At 43.7% G+C, this 5,798-nt stretch overlaps 1 long non-coding RNA gene and 1 pseudogene across 3 annotated transcripts; one reads left to right on the top strand and one right to left on the bottom strand.

Moving 5' to 3' along the window:
• Positions 1-266: 266 nt before the first annotated feature.
• On the bottom strand, positions 267-3,118 carry LOC117191776 (annotated as a pseudogene).
• Positions 3,119-3,801: 683 nt separating this feature from the next.
• Positions 3,802-5,798, top strand: LOC117191780. Of its 3 annotated transcripts, XR_004474072.1 has the most exons (5): positions 3,802-3,965; positions 4,052-4,148; positions 5,187-5,347; positions 5,423-5,577; positions 5,648-5,798. It is a non-coding gene; the product is annotated as an uncharacterized LOC117191780 (long non-coding RNA). The 3 variants fall into 3 exon arrangements; XR_004474071.1 differs by having other exon boundaries at positions 3,803-4,148; positions 5,632-5,798; XR_004474070.1 differs by having other exon boundaries at positions 3,804-4,148.

Here is a 5,798-nt window from a genome sequence, read left to right on the forward strand (position 1 = left end):
AAAACTAAAAACGCAGAATCATAGATAATGACCATATCTATCAGATTGCTGAATCTGAATCAGATCAGATCATTTTTATAGCCAATAGGAACAAATCAATTTGCAGTGGCTACGCAGCGCCCGACGTCACGCTCAGACTGATTTTCTGTCTCTCTCGCACGCACTCTTTGTCGTGTCGTTTAATATTAGCGGCGTCTGCCGGAGGAGAGCCATACTGACTTAGTATCGGGTATAACTGTAGAGTTGCGGTGTCCGCAGCAACTCACAACGTTCCCCCTCGTTTTTGTATTCGCTTTGATAAGGTAAGCGTATAACTATTTCTTTTTATCCTTCTTTTGGAAGCGAGGTCCGCCAAAGCTTTTTCCCTTGTTGAACTTGTTTTTGCCCGCCTTGTTTGTCAGCTTCACGGTGCTGACCTTCTTCTTGGCCGCAATCTTTGTCATCTTCTTGTGGCGGTTAGCCTCGGATCTGGTTTTGAAGGTAAATGCGCTAATGGAATTATCTTTAAATGCAATTATATATGTGCTTACCTCAATCGCAATGCCCCACCCCGACTGACATCGGTCAAATCGTTGGTGAATGCCGATTGAGGGCCGCGCCGCTTAGGTTGACTGGACGCCGCATTGGACCCGTATCTGGGAGGTTCAGTTACCCCTAGCTTCCCAGGGCGCTTGCGGAGCTTGGTCATTTTGGCCCGCACCAGCGACACCTTGATTTCTTTCATGGCCCGCTCCTTAGCCATCTGCTCAGGCGTCTTTTTCCTCGGCTCCTCTTTTTTTTTCTTGTGGCGCTTGGCATCCAGCTCCTTGACAGGCGGTCCATCTTCACCATCACCGCCGTACTCGGGTCGCTTGCGTTTGCCAGCGTTCGGGCCGTGACCCTTGCCCTTGCCGCCAGCTGGCTTGCCCTCGTCACTTGGGGTCAGCGCGAGTCGGTTCTTTTCATCCTCACGCTGCTGCTTTGTTTCGAACCAGCCGCGTTTGTCGTTTGTCTGGCCCAAGAGCTTACGCTCGGTTTTGGACAGTTGCTGCTCTGTCTTGGCGAGCTGACGCTCGGCCTGCTCCTCGTCGAGAATGTTTTCTGAATGGAATCAAAGATGGGTCTAAGGGTAAATCATAACTTGATTTTTGTACTCACGAATCTCTGGCTCCAGGGCAGTCAGCTTCTTGCGATACTTCTCAATAATCCCTGGTGGAATAATGCGATTCTTAATGGTGCTCTCGGCATTCTTAATAATATCTTTGACAATCTTGCGTTCCTTTTCACCAGCCAACGAGACGGAGATACCGGCACGACCGGCACGCGCTGTACGGCCCACACGATGGATATAATGCTCTGTCGTAATGGGCATCACAAAGTTAATAACTGTCTTCACACCCACAATGTCCAGACCACGAGCTGCCACATCTGTGGCGATCAAGACATCGATCTGCTCTTCCTTGAATTTCTTGAGCGATTCCAAACGCTGTTGCTGGGTCAGATTTCCATGGAGCTCACCGGCTCTTATGCCCAGCAGACCCAACAGGATGTGCAAGCGATGGGCCTGCTTCTTGGTCTGCACAAAAACCATGCAATCATCGTGGAATGTGCGACAAATTAAGCTGGCCAAAATGGGCTCGCGATCTCCCTCCTTGTCCTCGCGTATTCGTATGAATTCCTGCCGCAGATTAAAGGCCACCTGTTGATTGTTGTTTACAAAGACCTTGACAGGCTTGTCTAGCGAGACGGCAGCCAAATCCTTGACCTGCTCGCTCATCGTGGCCGAAAAGAGCATGGTCTGGCGCGTCTTACAACAGGAATTGATGATCTCCTTCATTTGCTCTGCGAAATATTCGTCCAGCATTCGGTCAGCTTCGTCCAGGATAAGAACCTGTAAAGCAAGCATAAACCTAATTAGACGTTGACTGTAAATGGGGAATATTCATTTAAATCTCTCTCTGATCAGCTTGCATCTGCCGCGCAGTTGCAAGTACCATGGCTATCCGCTTTGCCCAGAGTTGAGCTCAGAGCGCAAGGATGGACATTCATCATAGTAATGAAAGATCAATCAAATATCTGGGGATAAGCTCACCTCAATGGAGTCCAGGGTAAAGCTGGGCGTGTTTTTGATGTGATCTATAAGACGTCCAGGAGTGGCTATCACAATATCTGGATTCTGACGCAGCACAGCCTCCTGTGCCTTCACATCCAGGCCCCCAATGGCCAATCCCACATCAATGCTTGTGAATTGGCATAGCTGTTTCGTCACCTGATAGACCTGGGCACCCAGCTCACGGGTGGGCACCAGAACCAGGACACGGGTTATGGCCTTGTTATTGAGTGGCCGATACAGCAGAAGCTCCAGTGTGGGCAACATATAGGCAGCCGTCTTGCCCGTACCAGTGGCAGCACAGCCACAGATGTCCCGGGCAAGGGAAATCGGTATCGTTGAAGCCTGGATGGGCGTGGGGTAGATGTAGCCCAGTACTCCGATGGCCCTCATGAGGGGACGCGAAAGATTCATTTGATAGAAGGAGGTGATTTGCTCGTTGCCCTCCACAGTGTCGTCAAATTGCGTTTTTTCACCCTCATCCTCGTCTTCTTCTTCGGCCTTCTTCTTCTTCTTGCTCTTGGTTTGCTTCTTTTCCCGCAAACGCAGATTGTCGTGCTGGAGCTCATCCTCAGAAAGGTCTATTTCGTCCTCATCACTTTGCTCGGCGGCCGCCGCCTCGGCTCCACCACGTTTCTGCAGACGGGCTGCAATCTTGTCATCTGTCTTTGTGCGTGCCTTCCTCTTGACATACTTCATCAGATCGTCCCAGGTGTCCTGGTTGTACTCCTTAACGGAGCCCACAAACTCGAAACCCTTCTCGAACTCTGTTAACTTCTTGTGTCGCAATTTTTGGGGTTAATACTGAGAGCTGACGGGTGAGAGAAGGTTGTGTGTCTCAGTTTTCATTCAGGGATAAAATATATCGTGTTTTCTCACCTCCACTTCGGCATCAGAGTCCTCGGATAGATTCTCCACCTCGGCATCATCTTCAATGGTGCCAATCAGGTCTAAATTCTTAGTTGCACCCATTTTGCACCAAAGAATATTTTAAAATTCTGAAAAATTTCAGACCGGAAGTGTGACCGGACGGAACGAACAAATTTTGTTCAACAAAATTTTTTTTATTCATTTAAGTGTGTTGTGTGTGCCTGTGTGTAGACATCACGTCTGTTTTAGAGTGCGAACGGGTTCATGTGTGTGTGTGTGTGTGTGTGTGAGTCGAGTTGGTCTCTTGACAAATAAAAACACATTTTTTTTAAATATTTAACTAATATCTTACACACACACACATGCATATAAAAACATTGACATTGAAATATTCCGTCTGTTAAACGCGACCGAAAATTGTTAGCTGTTAACCAAAAAGAAACGAATTCATGATGCGGGAGGAGAAAAGTTCCAATTCGTGCGTGTAGTGCTCGCGTGCGGGGTGCGGCGTATATGTATTACAAACCTAACTGCCCTGTAGAACCAAAGGGGTCAATTGACCCCTCTCGAACTAGTTCTGCGCTGTTTACCGCGCAGCTAGCTACGCAACTAGTTACGCGGGAACGAACGCGGACCAGGTCTTCGTCGACTGCAATGTACTAGTTCTGCAACTAGTTACGCGGGAAGCGAACGCGGACCAGTCGAAAAAGAACCGAAAAACGAAGCCGCCTTCGTTTTGTTTTCGAAGTCGGCAAATAACCGCAATTCCGTGGAGTTACAGTGCCCACTCAGCTAGTTTTTACCGAGCCACGCCATGCAATAAGCACCGAAATGGTAAGTTAATCGTGATATTTTACTGTAGTTGCGCTCGTGGAATGAAAAAGACAAGAATTTACACAAACAAAATGCATTTGTTTTCCTCGTTTGCTTTATGCGTTGATTTTGTTCACTTCTGTACAAGATCTAATCGCTGGAAGAGTCTTTTGTGTGAACATTTGTTAAAAAAGTGAGAAAAGAAATGAATAAATTATAACTATAACATTTGTTTTCCTCGTTTGCTTTATTCGTTGATTTTGTTCACTTCTGTACAAGATCTAATCGCTGGAAGAGTCTTTTGTGTGAACATTTGTTAAAAAAGTGAGAAAAGAAATGAATAAATTAACAAAATAAATCAAATTAATATAAACAGGTACGTGCAAATATATATTATATATTTCAAATAAAATGATGAGCAATAGGCATTTGCGTAGACTCCGTAAGAGTGAAAGGGAAGCTAACCTTGCAAAGTTAGCGTTGTGCAGGGAAGAAAAAGAGGCAGAAAAAGTGGCAGAAAACGTGACAGGAAAAGTGGCAGAAAACGTGGAAGAAAATGAAATTCTGATAGAAGAGGAGGAATTCATCATGGTTTAAGAATCCCAAAACTCAGCCAAATGAATAGTCATTAAATGACAAACTTAGGCAGTGGTTTATGAAGCATAGGCCAACGCGTGAATGTACACTTGATTTAGTAAGTATTTTGAAAGGGGAAAATATAGATGTTTGTCCGTTTTATAAATCAAAACGCCAGCACAGAGGTGATATTCCGTTAGTTGGTGGCGGATCTTATCTTCACATAGGCCTAGCCTGGCAGCTGGAACGACATTTTCAGAATATAGATATAATGGAAGAACTCAATATTGATATACATAAATGTTGACGGACTTCCATTATTTAGAAGTTCAAGGGCACAGCTATGGCCAATATTAGTTAGAGTTAACAATTATCCAAATGTTCCAGTATTTCCAGTCGGTATATTTTTAGGGAAAAGTAAGCCCCATAGCTGTGAAGAGTTTTTAGCAAAATTTTGTCTAGAATTTAAAGCGTTAAGGAATGGCAGACTCACCATTTGTGGCAGAGATATAAATATAGTTATTAGGGCAGTAGTTTGCGATGTTCCAGCAAGAGCGTTTATTAGCGGCACGCCAGGACACACATCCTAAGATAGTGGGTAGTAAGTGTTATTTTAATAATTTTTTTTTGTCAGTAAAGGAACCAGATAATTGTTTTTTTATTAACGGAAATATTCCAATTATGGTGAAAGGGTTTACTGAAGAAGAGGGAGGGGCAATTATAGGGCAAAGGCTTTCAAATATTAGGAGCTCCTATGAGGAACCTATAACATCAATCAATTAAAAGATTAATAGAAAAATATTTTTATAATCAAATTAATTAACAACATTGTTTTTAGATCAATTGAAAGCAGTGGTCCAAATTTTAGCGGATCAAACTGTTTTAATAAAGCAGCTGGTAAGGGGGAATTGAATCCCATTCGGGGACAGTTCCCAATAAAACGTGAGGAAGAGCTTATAGAACTGGAAGAAAAAAATAAAATTAAATAGGGACATTTATGTAAGTAAATCAAAACTCTAAATTTTATGACTTTTTTCTCTGTCTTATCTTTATATTTTAATGTTTCACTTACAGATAACAGAAATGAAATCAATTCTCCAGCCAGCTGGCGTTTTGAGCGGCTTGAACTTTATTTTGAGTGAGGACATTGTTCTGGCATCTGGACGTCGATGGGGTCCAAGGGAAGAAGGCCCTTAGGACCCACAAAGAATTTTTTTCAGCTTTGCTAGGTAAAATACCACTTACACTTCTAGAGATTTAAAAATTTTTCATATAAATTAAAGTAAATATTAATTACAGAATGTATTCCGCCTGGCGATGAGCCCCCCGAAAACACTGTACGGAAGGCAATGCAAAGGATGAAGAAAAGAGTGTTTAAAAAGAAGTGTCTTGCCAAAAACCAGGAGTAGGCTAAGCATCATATAATTAAAAATTATTCGTTATATTGAAA

Source organism: Drosophila miranda (assembly GCF_003369915.1).
Source record: "Drosophila miranda strain MSH22 chromosome Y unlocalized genomic scaffold, D.miranda_PacBio2.1 Contig_Y1_pilon, whole genome shotgun sequence".
Classification (NCBI taxonomy): Eukaryota; Metazoa; Arthropoda; class Insecta; order Diptera; family Drosophilidae; genus Drosophila; species Drosophila miranda.